Genomic DNA, 16,913 nt, shown 5'->3' on the forward strand with positions numbered 1-16,913 from the left:
TGCCATACTGAGCAATTGGGCTTTATTCTGCAGAAGGTAATTTAAAAGACACGTGGGGGTGGGGTGATTAATGTTTTCTTGTCATCTTTATGATTATGATATTTGTGAAATTATTAGCAAATAGCAAGTTGCTTTCACAGAAAACATTAGTAGAGCTGAAGTTATATATATATTTGTCATTCAGGTGGCCTGAAAAGAAGCATCTAACCACATAGTTAATATAATTTAAAATTAATATAGAATTTAAAAATAATGACAAATCCGAGTCATTTTTAAATAAATCTTGGTGAGAAAAGCATATCATGTCTTTAAAACATTTTTTAGCCATATTATAACAGGAAGTAATGTTTAAGGAGAAAGAAGTAAAACATATATAAATATTAAGCTTAGCCTCCCCATCATTAGCAAAATTAATCTTCATCTCTTCTGTTATAAGAATTCCTGATATGAAGTCTTAGTCATAATAAGGAAGGTTCAATCTTAGCAGGTCCCTTAACCTTAGGAACACTGTTCCATGTTGTGGTTAATAATGTTTTCAAGGGGCAACAGATATCAGAGAAATGTTACTCTTTTTAAAATGACTGAGAAACTTCGTTGGAATCTAATGGTGATTCATTTTATGGCTTCTTCAGTAACTTCATAAATTGTACATTTGCACAGCCCTGTAAGCATATGTATATGTGTGCATGCACACACACACACGCGCACACACACACACGCACACACACACGCACACACACATGCACACACATGCACACACACATGCACGCACACACACGCACACACACACGCACACACACACATATGCCAACACGTCACACACACGCACGCACACACACATATGCCAACACGTCACACACACGCACACACGCGCACACACGCACATACACACACGCACACACACACACACATGCCAACACGTCACACATATACATTGAGAAAAATAAAAACCACTTTCAGGGCATAACCTTGGAATCTCAATATATCACTGGGAAGGTAGATTCTGACCTCCAAATCACCTTGCATTTTGCTATAAATATGGTCATAGCACCTTCAAATGAATGCCCAGGATTATTTCTGAGTATGTTTCCAATATGTGATGTAAAACATTTTGGCAAACAGTTTAAATATTAATCCATACTTAAAAATGTTTCTACCTAAATTTTTAATGTTTTCATCATATAGGTTACTTTGTTTCAGATTTTGAGGGTGCAAAAATAAGATAACATCTCTCTTTTAAAATTCAGATTATCCACTCTAGCACCTATCTCATAATCAAGAAAATAACATCTTTCTGGTCTGGAATTCCCTCAGTCATAAAAAGATCAAGAAATCCTGAGGGTATGCTCAGGTTAACTGGTCAGCATTCCTGGCTGCAATTGCCTAGTAATATAAAAACTAGAAATTCTAACAAATCTGTTAGTTGATTCTATTGTCTGCTGGTTGCTGGTGCCTCTGCTGATGAAGTGTCTCTGTAGAAAACCAGTAGTTCACCATGAAATGAAGTTGACATGTAGGGTCTAGGGGTGTCTAAGTTATGTTTCTCCTACACAACTCTCAGTTTCTCAGGGAGGGAGGAAGATGAGAATAGTATCTGTCTCTCTCCAGGGAGATAAGTGACTTCAAGTCTGAATCCTCTTGGTAACAGGTCTAGCACATATCCTTAGATAGTTTTCAATAGCACATGCACAGTGCAGAGGTAATTACCTACAACCACTCACTACTGCTTAACCCAGCCTTCATCATGCAACTCTAGAGCGTCAGTTGTAAACTTACAGGCCCACAAAAATAACAGATGCAATCAGCAGGCCAGGTGACGTCTGGTACAAATTGAAGAGCTCTTTCCCCACCCTAGCTCATTGTTATTGTGTGAGAATGAAGTCCCAAGTTACATGTTATTGGATTTTTTAAGAGAACCCAAGCATTCTGATTTTTATATGAAATCTTCTATATTAAATGTGAACAGCTAATTTGTATATTTAAAAACCCAGTGGAGTCCAGGTGTTGTGGCTCACACCTCTATTCCCAGCACTTTGAGAGGCCAGGCTGGGAGAATTATTTGAGCCCAGGGGTTTGAACTCAGCCTGGACAAAATAGTATAACTCCATCTCCCCAAAAATTAAAAAAAAAAAAAAAGCCAGGTGTCGTGGTGCATGCCTGTAGTCCCAGCTACTTGGGAACTGAAGCAGGATAATTACATGAACCCAGGAAGTTTAGGCTCCATTGAGCCATGTTCACACCAATGTGCTCTAGGCTGGGTGACAGAGTAAGGTCATCTAGAGAGAGAGAGAGAGAGAGAGAGAGAGAGAGAGAGAGAAAGGAAGGAAGGAAAGAAGGAAGGAAGGAAGGAAGGAAGGAAGGAAGGAAGGAAGGAAGGAAGGAAGGAAGGAAGGAAGGAAGGAAGAAAGAAAGAGAAAGAAAGTAAAACTAATAACAAACAAACTCACTCTATGAAGATGTGGCTAGGAAGGACTACTTGGCTACTTCAGCAGATTCTATTGCTTTGTGTATGACAGCAACTGCCTTCCTGGGGTCTAGGGGTGCTTTCCAGACTCAATTCTCCTGCCTTATTAAAAGGTATTTTTATATCTGCTTCCCTTTCATAGTTGGCAGCAGGTAAAATCTGAGACTGTAACATCTATAGGAAAAAGGGTCTTGCTGGATTTACTTGCCTATGAAGTACTTATGTCTAGAACAGTGCTTGTTCAAAAGGGCCCACGCATCTGTGGCCTGTTTTTCACTTTCTTCATTATGTCATTAGAAGTCCAAAATGGTTGACCAGAGGCACCTAGCATGTGCCTCCTCTACGAAGAAGGACAAAAATAACAAGTATGAATAGATAGCTGCAAGTTGAAAAAAGTCTCTAGGGGAGAACAATGGAATTTAATGATGAAGTGACAAAGACCCCCTGAGGCATGGAAACTCAGGATGGCAGCAAAAAGAGGGAAGCGAAGTACCTGGCCAGGATCTATTTAGAGCCAAACATTTCCATTGTGAAGAAAGGGTGAGTGGGAGATCCCTAGCAGTTCGCATTCCCACCATGAATGCCTGCAATCCTAGGCTGCAGAAAAACTTTACTATCCTCATAGGCACTGAGTCCAGTGGAAGGAGGTGCCTGGAGTCCAGGTGACTATATTACCCTAAAGAGGGAATTTACGCTGGGCCTTCTTATTCCCCAGGAACCAGGCTGCTGTAGCATAATACCATTTTGAGGACAGAGCTCCTACCAGAGAACCTCCTGCCCAGGGGCCCAATAACTCCTGCATCTGCATATCCTTGGGCTTCCACTGTTATCCCACCATACCCACACAGAAGACTGTGGGGCCACAACTCCAGCTAGAGTCAGTGGTGCAGCTGTGAACCAGGCTCTTAGGCCCACATAGTGCTCTGCATCCTAGGTAATAAGTGGTCCAGCACAGAAGGGAAGATCTCCTCAAGACAGAAATTGCAGATGGACGTATTCCACAGAGCCTGAGAGCCAAGAGCCTGGCATCTGACTCTGCTGGTGACCCCACTACCTTCGGTAGTAGAACTACTTTGCACTTGTATACCCTCTTGGGGCCTGAGGATCAGTCCATCTAGGTCCCACCAACGCTGCAGGTGACCCTACCCCATTCCAGTGGCAGAGCTGTCACATGTGTACCTCCAGAGTCCCAAGGATTCATGTACCCAGGGCCTGCTACAGACATTGACCCCACCCACCACAGTGGCAGATTTACTGTGCACCATACACCCTCCATAGAGTCCAAGGACTGGCCCACTCAAAGCCTGCTGTTGCTAGTACCCTTGTCCATTCCTGTGGCAGAGCTGCTCAATGCCTTCACAGTAGCTCAAGCCCTCCTAGTGTTCTCCATCCTCAGAAAACCACACCACAGCCTCTGCAAACAACAGCAGTATAAGGCCCTGAGGTACTCACAGACACTGTTGACTTTGATTACATCCAGAGAAATCATGCAGGGACTACATTGTTATGTTTACATCAAACCAAAGCCAAAGCAATCAATCCAGCCAACACTATAGGACACATCCACTAGGAAAAGTCTTTGTTCTACAAAAGCTATTTTTAAGAATAGAAAACAGGGCTATGCAATGAGATGCACAGATATCAATGAAGGAACACAAGAAACATAAAAAGCAGGGGAAAATAACTCCTCCATAGGAACACAATAATTCTCCAGTAACAGAACACAAAGAAAAGGAAATCTATCAAGTGCCAGCAAAGAAATTAAAATAATGATATTTAAGGAAACTCAGTGGGATACAAGAGAATACATATAGATAATTCAACAAAATCTGGAAAATAATTCATAATATGAATAAAAAATGTACAAAGGGTTAGATATTATTAAAAGAATCAAACACAAATCTTAGAACTGAAGAATTCAATGAATAAATTAAAAAATATATAATTGAGAGCTTTAACAATTGGTTAGATCAAACAGAATAAAGAATTTTTGATGCTGAAGATGGGTATTTCAAAATAACCCAATTAAGCCAAAAGAAAAAAAAATAAAAGAGTAAACAGTATAAAATGAACTTACAGAATAATGTTAAGCAGGCAAGTATTCACATTATGAGCATATCAGAAGTAAAGGAGATGGAAAAGAAAAAGGCATAGAAAACCTATTTATTGAAATAATAGCTGAAAAATTCCCAAGGCTTAGAGGAGATAGGGACACTCAGATCCAGAGAACTCAAAAAACTTCAAGTAAATTCAGTTCTACAAGGTATTTGCTGAGGCATGTTATAATCAAACTATCAAAATCAAAGACAAAAAGAGAGTTTTAGCAAGAGAAAAGCATCAGGTCACATAAAAGATGATCTGCATCAAAAAAAAAAAAAAATTTATCAGTTGAAACTTTGCAGACCAGGAGAGAATGGGTTGATATATCTAAAGGGCTGAAAGAAAAATATTGTTGGCCAAGAATGCTATATGCAGCAAAGCTATCCTTAAGAAATGAAGGAGAAATAAAGTCTTTCTCAGACAAGCAAATATTAAGCAAGTTCATCACCACAAGACTACCCCTACAAGAAAGTCTCAAGAGAATTGTACATCTGGAAACAGAAGGATGATAACTACCAAAAGAAAGCAACAAGAAAAAATACTTACTGGTAGATCAGATACACAAATGAGAACAGGAAAAAAATCAAATGCTTTCACTACAGAAAATCATGAAACTACACAGATAAGCAATAAGAGAGAATGAAAGAAACAAAGGATATATAAATCAACCAAAAAACAATTAGCAAAATGGCAGGAGTTAGTTCACATCTATCAAAAACACCTAGAATGTAAACAGTTTAAACCCCCAATGAAAAGATATACATTGGCCAACTGAAAATAAATACCCAACTATATGCTGCTGTCAGTAACCTCACTTCACCTTTAAAGTCATGGCCTGAATGTGAACAGATGGGAAAAGATGTTTCACACAAATGGAAATCAAAAATCAATTTGAGTAGCTATATTTATAGCAGATAAAATAGACTTTAAAAATGTATTTAAGAGACAAAGAATGTAATGGTATGGTGATAAAGGAATCAGTTCAGTGACAAGACATAACAAATGTAAATATATTTGTACCCAGTGCTAGATATGTAAGGCAAATACCATTAGAGCAAAAGGGAGAGATAGTTCCCAAGTAATAATAGTTAAGGACTTAAACACCTTACTCTCAGCATTGAAGAAGTTACCTAGACAAAAAATCAACAAAGACACATTGGATTTAAACTGCATAGACAAATGGATGTAACAGATATTTATAGAGCATTTCATCCAACAGCTGCACAGAATACACATTTTTCTTATTAGTGCATAGAACATTCTCCAGGATTGGCCATATGTTAGGACACAAAACAAGTCTCAACAAATATTTAAAAATCAAAATCTTATCAAACATCTTCTCAGACCATAGTGGTGTAAAACTTAGAAATTAATAACTAGAGAAATTGTGGAAACTGCACAAACACATTTATTTTATTATTATTATTTTTTGACAGAGATTTGCTCTGTTGCCCCACTGGAGTGCAGTGGTGCAGTCTTGGCTCACTGCAACCTCCACCTTTCAGGTTCAAGTGATTCTCCTGCCTCAGCCTCCCTAGTAGCTGGGACTGTAGGCACATGCCACCATGCCCAGTTAGTTTTTGTATTTTTAGTAAAGATGGGGTTTTTCCATGTTGGCCAGGATAGTCTCGATCTCTGGACCTCGTGATCTGCTCATCTCAGCCTCCCAAAGTGCTGGGATTACAGGCGTGTCCCACCATACCTGAACCATTAATTTTCTTTTTTTCTGAGACAGAGTCTCACTTCTTTTCCCAGGCCAGAGATATGGGGTTTCTTGCTTTGTCCTAAACTATTGGCCACAAACTATCTTCCCACCTTGGCCTCTCAAAATACTGAGATTACATGTATGAGCCACTGTGCTTGACCATCATGGAAACTAAATGATATGCTTCTGAATGACTGAAGAATTTATGAAGAAATTAAGAAGAAAATAAAATAAATTTCTAGGTACACAAAAATAGAAATACAACATACCAAAACCTATGTAATACTGAAAAAGCAATGCTAAGAGGGAAGTTTATAAGATTAAATGCCTACACCAAAAAAGTAGAAGTATTGCAAATAAAGAACCTATCATTGCATGTCAAGAAGCTAGAATAAAAAGAACAAAACAAAAATCAAAATTATTAATTGGAAAGAATAGAGACGAAGCAAAAATACATAAAATAAAGACTTAAAAAATACAAAAGATCAATGAAATGGAAAGTTGGTTTTTGAAAAGATAAGAAAAATTGAAAACCATTTGTTGACTAAGGAAAAAGAGGGAAGACCCAAACAAACAAAATCAGAATAAGAAAGGAGACAGCAGAACTGATACCTTGGAAATACAAAAGATCACTAGAGACTATTAGAAACAATTATACACCAACAAATTGGGAAACCTAGAGAAGACAGATAAATTTCTAGACACATATACCCTATCAAGATTGAACCAAGATGAAATAGAAAACCTAACCATACCTGATAAGGAGTCACAAGGTTAAATCTGAAATAAAGTCTTCCAACAAAGAGAAGCCCATGAGCAGAAGGGTTTACTGCAGAATTGTAGGAAACTTTCAAAGAAGAATTAATACCAATTCTGAAACTACTCCCAAAATTTGAAGAGGGAGGAATTATTTCTTACTTATTTAATGAAGCCAGAAATCCTTTGGTACCAAAATCACATGAGGCCATAGCAGCAGCAGAAACAACAATGACAACATAAACTACAGGCCAGTATTCCTGATGAACACAGGTGCAAAATTCTCAACAAAATACTAGCTAACAGAATTCAACAATCGATCACAAAGATTATAGACACGAACTCATCATTTCTGATTGCTGCATGAGTTCGTGTCGTTTGTAGGGACATGGATGAATCTGGAGAACATCATTCTCAGCAAACTGACACAAGAACAGAAAATGAAACACCGCATATTCTCACTCATAGGCGGGTGATGAAGAATGAGAACACATGGACACAGAAAGGGGAGTACTAAACACTGGGGTCTATTGGGGGGAAAAGGGGAGGGCCAGTGGGAGGGGAAGGTGGGGAGGGATAGCCTGGGGAGAAACGCCAAATGTGGGTGAAGGGGTGAAAGCAAACAGAACACACTGCCATGTGTGTACCTATGCAACTGTATTGCATGCTCTGCACATGTACCCCAAAACCTAAAATGCAATAAAAAAATAAGAAAAAAAAAAACTATAATAAAACAAGCTGGCTGGGCAAAAAAAAAAAAAAAAAAATTATAGACAATGATCAAGTAGGATTTATTCTAAGGATCCAAGAATGATTCCATATACACAAATCAATAAATGTAATCAATACATGAGATCAAGAATAAAGTGCAAAGACCACATAATCATTTCAATAGATGCATCTGTTTGACAAAATTAGACAAAATTTAACATCCCCTCATGATAAAAATTCTCAATATATTAGGTAGGAATGCTGGAAGGAACATACCCCAACACAATAAAGGCCACATATGACAAACATCAGAGTGAATGGACAAATTAGAAAGATTTTCTCTAAGAACTATTATATAACAAGACAATAATGCCTACTTTTGCTTCTCTTATTCAGCATGGCATTGGAAGTTCCAGCCAGAGTAATTAGACAAAATAATAATAATAAGGGGCATGTAAAGTGGAAAAGAGAAAGTCAAATTGTCCCTGTTTGCAGATAACATGATCTTTATATTAAAAAAAAAAACCTAAAGACTCCACCAAAAAACTCTTAATGCTAATAAATTCAATAAAGTTTCAGGATATAAAATCAAAATATAAAAATTCATAGTATTTTTATATGCCAATAATAGACTAGCTGAAAAAAAAATCAAGAAAGCAATTTTATTTATAATGACTACCCAAAAAAAGGCCTGGAGATAAAAATTAATCAAGGAGGTAAAATATTTCTACAATAAAAACTATAAAACTGCTGAAATTAAAGAGGATACAAAAAAAGGGAAAACACATTATATTTATTAATTAAAAATCAGTATTGCCAAAATGAGCACACGATCCAAAGTTACATACAAAGTCAGTGCAATCTGTTATCATAAATACCAATTACATTCTTCACAGAAATGGAAAAAATACAAAATCAAAAAATAAAAAATTGTGTTTGGAGTCACAAAATACCACGAATAGTCAAAGCAATCCTCCACTAAGAACAGTCAGAGGCATCACACTACCTGACTCCAAGATATACTGCAAAGCCATAGTAATCAAAACAGCATGGTACTGGTATAAAAACACACACACAGACCAATAGAACAGAATAAAAAACCCAGAACTCTACATATTTACAGCAACTGATTTTTAAGAAAGGCACTAAGAATATACATTAGTGACAGGACATCCTCTTCAATAGATGTGCTGGGCAAACTAGATTTTCATGTGTACAGAAATCAAACTAGACTCTCATCTCTCACTGTATACAAAATCACTCAAAATGGATTAAGTACTTAAATGTAAGACCTGAAACTATAAAACAACCAGAATAAAACATAGAAGAAATGCTTCAGGACACATATCTGAAAAAGGATTTTATGGATAAAACTTCAAAAGCACAGGCAGCAAAAGTAAAAATAGATCAATGGGATAATATAAAACTGAAAAACTTCTGTGTAGCAAACAAAACAATCAGCAGAATGAAAAGACAACCTGTAGAATGTGAGAAAATATTTGTAAACTATTCATCTGACAAAGGATTAATGTTCAGAATATACATGGAAATAAAATGACTAAACAGTAAAAGAGCAAATAACCCAATTTTAAAATGGGCAATGGATCTAAACAGACATTTTTCAAAGGAAGATATATAAATGGCCAACAATTATATGACAAATTCTCAACATCACTAATCATCAGGGAAATTCAAATTAAAACCACAATGAGATGTCTTGTCACCCTAGTTAGAGTGGTTATTATCAAAGAGACAAAAATAACAAATGTTGGCAAGGATGCAGAGAAAGAGGAACTCTTATACACTGTTGGTGGCAATATAAATTAGTACAGCCATTATGAAAAACAGCATGGAGATTTCACAATAAAATTAAAATAGAATTACCATGTGATCCAGCAATCCTACTACTTGGTATTTATGTAAAGGAAAGGAAATTAGTATATATAAGAGATATGTGCATCCCCATGATTATTGCAACACTAGTCACAATAGCCTAGGTATGGAATCAGTCTAAATGTCCATCAATCGATGAATGAATAAAGAAAATGTGGTCTTTATAAACAATGGAATATTATTCTGTCATTAAAAAAAAAAAAACAGATCCTTTCATGTACAGAAACATGGATGAACCTGGAGGACATTATGTTAAAAGAAATACTCCAGACAGAAAAATAACGAATGTATTTTCTCACTCAAATGTGGGAACTAAAAAGTTGAGCTCATGGAACTACAGAGTAGAATCTTGTTTACTACAGGCCAGGAAATGCAGGAAGGATGGAGGATAGGGAGAATTGTGATAATGGATACAAAATTACAATTAAATAGCAAGAATAACTTCTAGTGTTCTAGAGCACTAAAGGGTGACTATATTAACATTAATTTATTGTATATTTTCAAATAGCTAAAAGAGAGGATTTTGAATGTTCCCAGCACAAAGAAATAATAAATATTTGAGGTGATGCTTATGCCAGCTATCTTGATTTGGTCATTACACATTGTATATGTGTATCAAAATACTATATCTCATAAATATGTCCCATCATTACAAGTCAGTTAAAAAATTTTTAAGAAGTAAGGAAGACCTGCCCCCACAACATCTATGAAAGCCATTCAAAGCATATCTTTAAGATAAATATGACCAGTAGATCTTAAAAGTCTATACCTGACTTCAGTACCTACTCATTTTGAGGGTAAGACTCAAGAAAAGAATCAGTATTTTTATTGTTTTTCTCTTAGAGTTCTCCTTGACTGTTATACAAATTGCTGTACCTCCTCCCTAATAGCCTTTCTACCCTAGTGTGGTTGTGAATAAGGGAGTCCATTGTCAAATATTGTCACATTCTTGCCTGAGAATAATTGATTTCTATTCAACTGGCATTTTACAGAACAATTTCTCTAGCTTTACTTACAAAAGTAACTGTCAAATTCTACCTCACAGAATTCAGTTACAATAACTTTATTAGAAACCTGCATTAATCATACATAAAATCAAAGATAACTCATACTTGAGACAGCAAGGTTTTCATAAAATTACTTTCTGTCCAGAAACAGATGTCTGAGACATTTTTGTTAATAAAGATCACTAGATATACATCCTTACCAAAATAGAACATGTCCTATCGTGCAACTTGAAAATAGATAAAATTACTGGACTGTATTACTCCATTATATATCTTTGCCAAATTGGAAATTCTGAATTACTTCCTAGGAAAAGGAAAATGGGGAAATATTAGGTTCATATTAGAAAAAAAGTAAAATTATTTTAAAAATGTAAATAGGTAGTAAAATTTCAAAATAAATATTTCTGTAAACCAAAAGATATGTGTATATAAAAAAGGGGGAAGTTAAAGCAGCTGGTTTTGTTTTGTTTGGCTTTTGAGACGAAGTTTTACTCTTGTCCTGGCTGGAGTTCAGTGGGTGTGATCTTGGCTTACTGCAACCTCTGCCTCCCAAGTAGCTGGGATTACAGGCACCCACCACTGCATCTGACTGATTTTATCTGTGTGGTTTTTTTTTTTTTTTTTTTTTTTTTGAGACGGAGTTTCACTCTTGTTACCCAGGCTGGAGTGCAATGGCACGATCTTGGCTCACCGCAACCTCCACCTCCTGGGTTTGGGCAATTCTCCTGCCTCAGCCTCCCGAGTAGCTGGGATTACAGGCGCATGCCACCATGCCCAGCTAATTTTTTGTATTTTTAGTAGAGACGGGGTTCACCATGTTGACCAGGATGGTCTCGATCTTTTGACCTCATGATCCACCTGCCTCGGCCTCCCAAAGTGCTGGGATTACAGGCTTGAGCCACCGTGCCCGGCCCTTCTGTGTGTTTTTAGTAGAGATGGAGTTCCATCATGTTGGTCAGGCTGGTCTTGAACTCCTGACCTCAGGAGTTCCACGTACCTCGGCCTCCCAAAGGACAGGGATTACAGATGTGAACCACCTCACCCTGCAAAATTAAAGCAGTTTTTAACAGTGTAAATAACATTGACTAGTGAAAACTACTGGCTCTTTTCTGATTCACTCTGGTAATACCTTGTCATGTGGGTAACACTGGCTTTCAAATAAAACATTTAAATAAGATCATCCTGATGGGTCATTCCAGTCCTCAGTTTCTATTTTTCATGAGGTGTATTGCCTCATCGAACCTCTCTATAAATTCTTAAGACATTTTACCAGATGTTTTTCTATTTGTTCTGCTATTGACTTCATTCTTAGAATGGTTCAATTTCACGTAGAGTATGTGAAAAACATTTAGAAATCCTTTATTTTAGCGTTATTGTTCAGAGACAAGTCAAGACTTACCTTAGAAGTGTTATTTGATTTATAAAAGAAACTGTAAATGATTTTTTTAAAGCCACTTATTTTTTATGAGAAATCTGACTGCATGAATTCCCCTCTTTATCTCCTTCATTCACTCAACACATATTTATCGAGTGTTTCCTATATTCCAAACACTATAGTAGATTCTGTTGAAAAAATACAGGTCTGGAGTTATGAAGAGATTACACATGAACCCTAATGAAACTTGTAGTCCAATGAAAAAGACAGATATTAAATAATTATGTTAATGATGGGGCAAATGTTATGAAGATAAATGTATTAGTCTGTTTTCCTGTTGCTGTGAAGAACTGCCCAAGGCTAGGTAATTTATAATAGAAAGAGGTTTAATTGGCTTGCATTTCCACATGATAGAGTAGGCCTTAGGAGACTTACAATCATGGCAGAAGGTGAAATGGAAGCAAGGCACAATCTTCACAAGGGAGCAGGAAGGAAAAATGCTGAGGAAAGGGAGAAGAGCCCCTTATAAAACCAGATCTTGTGAGAACTCACTGACTATCATGAGAACAGCATGGGGAAAACCATGCCCATGATTCAATTTCTTCTACCTGGCCTTCCCCTTGATACAAGGGGATTATGGGGATTCCAATTTAAGATGAAGTTTTGGGTGGGAGACACAGCCAAATCATATCAATAAATATGTGATGTTAAAGGCACATAATGGAGGCTTGACTTTGTGTTGTAAAATAACTGAGGAAGTGACAGCTGAGCAGATAAAAGATGAGTAGGTCGAGGCAGAATGGAATAGTAGTCTAGACTAAAGAAATAGAATGTGGAAAATCCTTCTGACAGGAGGAAGCATAACAGTCATGAAGAGCTGAAAAACAGCCAGTAAGACTTGAGCAGGGAGCAAGGGATAGAAAGTGTGATTGGAAATGGATTGGATTGGTTCTTTAGAATGTGTTTAAAGGTGTTGAAGATGTGATTATTTAGAGAGACTGTATATAAAGTAAAGAAAGATGTCCTAGAATTGTCCTAAGACATGCCAGTCTGGGTAGAGGAGGTTAATATTACAAATGATAAAGAGCAAGCAGACATAAAATCAGCATGAAAATGTAATGTCTAAGAGAATATAGAATCCAAGAGCATGCAGTGTTTCTAAAAAGAGGAATTGATCAACAGTGCTGAATGCTGTTGAGGCAAAAAAAAAAAAAAGACCGAAATAATAAAAGAAAACTAGAAATTGTCAGTGACTAGTTTGATCCAGAATAAAAACAGAAGACAAATTAGAATGAGTTAAGAAAAAAGTGAAGAGTGAAAAATGGAGGCAGAAAATACATACCACTCTCCTTAGAAGTTGGTTGTAAAGTGAGGTCCTGCCTTTTCTCTTTTTTAAAAAAATATAGTGTCTTCTCACTCTGTTCTTTTAGAGTGAGCTGTCAAACAAGTTCCCTCTTTTATAAGGGCATTAATCTCATTCATGAGAGCTCTGCCCTCATGATCTAATTACTGGCTTAAAGTCCCACCTCTTAATACTATTGCTTTGGGAATTAGGTTTCAACTTGTGAATTTGGTTGGGGAAGGACACAAACATCCCAATCAAAACATATTCAAAAGACATGGAAATTGGTACTCAATGCATATATATGCATACATGTTCATGATAGCAGTATTCACAATAGCTAAAAGGTGGAAATAGCCCAAATGTCCATCAGGGGGATAATGAATGAAGAAATGGTTGTAAAAGATACAGTGGAAGTATTTTATTTTATTTTATTATTTTGAGATGGGTCTTGCTCTGTCACCCAGGCAGGAGTTCATGGCACTATCTTGGCTCACTGCAACCTCTGCCTCCTAAGTTCAAGTGATTCTACTGCCTCAGCCTCCAGAGTAGCTGGGATTACAGGCTCACCCCACCACGACCAACTAATTTTTGTATTTTTAGTAGAGATGGGGTTTCACTATTGGCCAGGCTGGTCTCAAACTCCTGATCTAAGGTGATCCACCCACCTCAGTGTCCCAAAGTGCTAAGATTATAGAAATGAGCCACCGAGCCCAGTGGGAATTCGGAATAAAATATTGATACATGCTATAACATGAACAAATCTCCAAAACATTATGCCAGCTAATATAAACCAGACATAAAATGTTGCAATTGTTATTCTTTCCATATACAATGTTCAAGATAGGTAAACTCATAGAAACAGAACAAAAATTGGCCAGAGGTTGTAGATGGAGGAACGGGAAACAACCATTTAGTAGGTCCAGGTTCTTTTTTCTTTTGGGGTAAAGAAAATGTTTTGAAACTAGATATAGACAGTGGTTGTGAAATATTATGAATGCACTAAATTCCACTGAATTGCTCAACATAAAATGGCTAATTTTACATCAGGTGAATTTTATCTCAAAAACATTTAAAAAATAAATGATGAAGATGTAATTCAGAGAGATTTTAAATATACAACAAAGAGAAAGATATCAAAATAAAATATTCCTAAGAAATCAGGAGAGCGTGGGAGGAAAAGTTTAGAGAGTAGGAACCAATTCATTAGAAAGGAAGCAACAACCATAGAATGGCTGTAGGTAAAGAGAAATTGAGATATTTGGTAGTGGGAAGAGCGAATGTTTTATATTTTAAATTCTCTTCATTTCTCCAAATTCTATTTTATCCTGAACATTAAATATAATTTCAAATTTTCCAAACAAGATAAATATAAGGCATATAATTATCTGAATATTCTCCTTTACAAATTTGCCAGGGAGAGTATATATGCTTAATGACAATTATGTTTGTCTTCCTTTTTTTTTTTTAAGTATACTTTTAAGTTATGTAGGCATGCACATGCTATGGTGGCTTGCTGCCTCCATCCCTCCATCACCTACATTAGGTATTTTTCCTAATGTTGTCCCTCCCCAATATTTCCACCCCCTGCTATCTCTCCCCTAGCCCTTCAACCCCCAATAGACCTCAGTGTGTAATGTTCCCCTCCCCGTATCCATGTGTTCTCATTGTTCAATATCCTTTTATGAGTGAGAACATGAGGTGTTTGGTTTTCTGTTCTTGGTTTCCAGTTTCATCCATTTTCCTGCAAAGGACATGAACTCATCCTTTTTTATGGCTGCATAGTATCCCATGGTATATATGTGCCATATTTTCTTTATCCAGTCTATCAGTGATGGCAATTGGGTTGGTTTCAAGTCTTTGCCATTGTAAATAGTGCCACAATGAACATACGTGTGCATGTGTCTTTATAATAGAATGATTTATAATCCTTTGGGTATATACCCAATAATGGGATTGCTGGGTTAAATGGTATTTCTATTTCTAGAACCTTGAGGAATCACCACACTGTACTCCAAAATGGTTGAACTAATTTATACTTCCACCAATAGTGTAAAAGTGTTTCTATTTCTCCACATCCTTTCCAGCATCTGTTGTTTCCAGATTTTTAATGATCGCCATTCAAATTGGCATGAGATAGTATCTCAATGTGGTTTGGATCTGCCTTTCTCTAATGACCAGTGATAATGAGCTATTTTATATATATTTTATGGCTGCATAAATGTCTTCTTTTGAAAAGTGTCTGTTCATATCTTTTGCCCACTTTTTGATGGGGTTGTTTTTTATTTTCTTGTAAATTTGTTTTAGTTCGTTGTAGATTTGGGATAGTTGCCCTTTGTCAGATGGGTAGATTGCAAAAATTTTTTCCCACTCTGTTGGTTGCCAGTTGACTCTAATGATTGTTTCTTTTGCTGTGCAGAAGCTCTGGAGTTTGATTAGGTCCCATTTCTCTTTTGGCTGTTGTTGGCAATGCTTTTGGTGTTTTAGTCATGAAGTCCTTGCCTGTGCCTGTGTCCTAAATGGTATTGCCTAGGTTTTCTTCTAGGGTTTTTATGGTGTTAGGTCTTACATTTAAATCTTTAATCTTTCTGGAGTTAATTTTTGTATAAGGTGTAAAGAAGGGGTCTAGTTTCAGCTTTCTGCACTTGGCTAGCCAGTTTTTCTAATACCATTTATTAAATAGGTAATCCTTTCCCTAATTGCTTGTTTTTGTCAGGGTTGTCGAAGATCAGGTGGTTGTAGATGTGTAGTGTTACTTTGGAGGCCTCGGTTCTGTCCCATTGGTCTATATCTCTGTTTTGGTACCAGTACCATGGTGTTTTGATTACTGTAGCCTTGTAATATAGTTTAAAGTCAGGTAGCTTGATGCCTCCAGGTTTCTTCTTTTTGCTTAGGATTGTCTTGGCTTTGCAGACTCTCTTTTGGTTCCATATGAAGTTTAAGGTGTTTTTTCCAGTTCTGTGAAGAAGATCATTGGTGGGGATAGTACTGAATCTATAAATTCCTTTGGGAACTATGGCCGTTTTCATGATACTGATTCTTCCTAACCATGGGCATGGAATGTTTTTCCATCTGTTATTTCCTTGAGCAGTGGTTTATAGTTCCCCTTGAAGAGATTCTTCACATCCTCTGTTAGTTGTATTCCTAGGTATTTTATTCTCTTTATAGCAATTGTGAATGGGAGATAGCTCATGATTTGGCTTTCTTTAAGTCTGTTATTTGTGTATATGTTTGTGATTGTTGCACATTGATTTTGTATCCTGAGACTTTGCTGAAGTTGCTTAACATCTTAAGAAGATTTTGGGCTGAGATGATGGGGTCTTCTAAATATACAATCATGTCATCTGCAAATAGAGACAATTTGTCTTCCTCTTCTCCTAATTGAATATCCTTTATTTCTTTTCTTGCCTGATTGCTATGGCGAGAACTTCCAATACTATGTTGAATAGGAATGGTGAGAGATGTCACCCTTGTCTAGTGCCAGGTTTCAAAGGGAATGCTTCCAGTTTTTGCTCATTCAGTATGACATTGGCTGTGGGTTTGTTGTAATTAGCTTTTAT

The 16,913-nt window shown here is 36.7% G+C and overlaps 1 protein-coding gene across 3 annotated transcripts in view; it reads left to right on the forward strand.

The window, feature by feature from the left end:
- TENM2 (teneurin transmembrane protein 2) overlaps positions 1-16,913 on the forward strand; it is a 3,966,312-nt gene that overhangs the window by 1,822,372 nt on the left and 2,127,027 nt on the right. The gene's annotated exons all lie outside the window — the stretch shown is intronic.

This window comes from Callithrix jacchus, chromosome 2 (genome assembly GCF_049354715.1).
Source record: "Callithrix jacchus isolate 240 chromosome 2, calJac240_pri, whole genome shotgun sequence".
Lineage (NCBI taxonomy): Eukaryota > Metazoa > Chordata > Mammalia > Primates > Cebidae > Callithrix > Callithrix jacchus.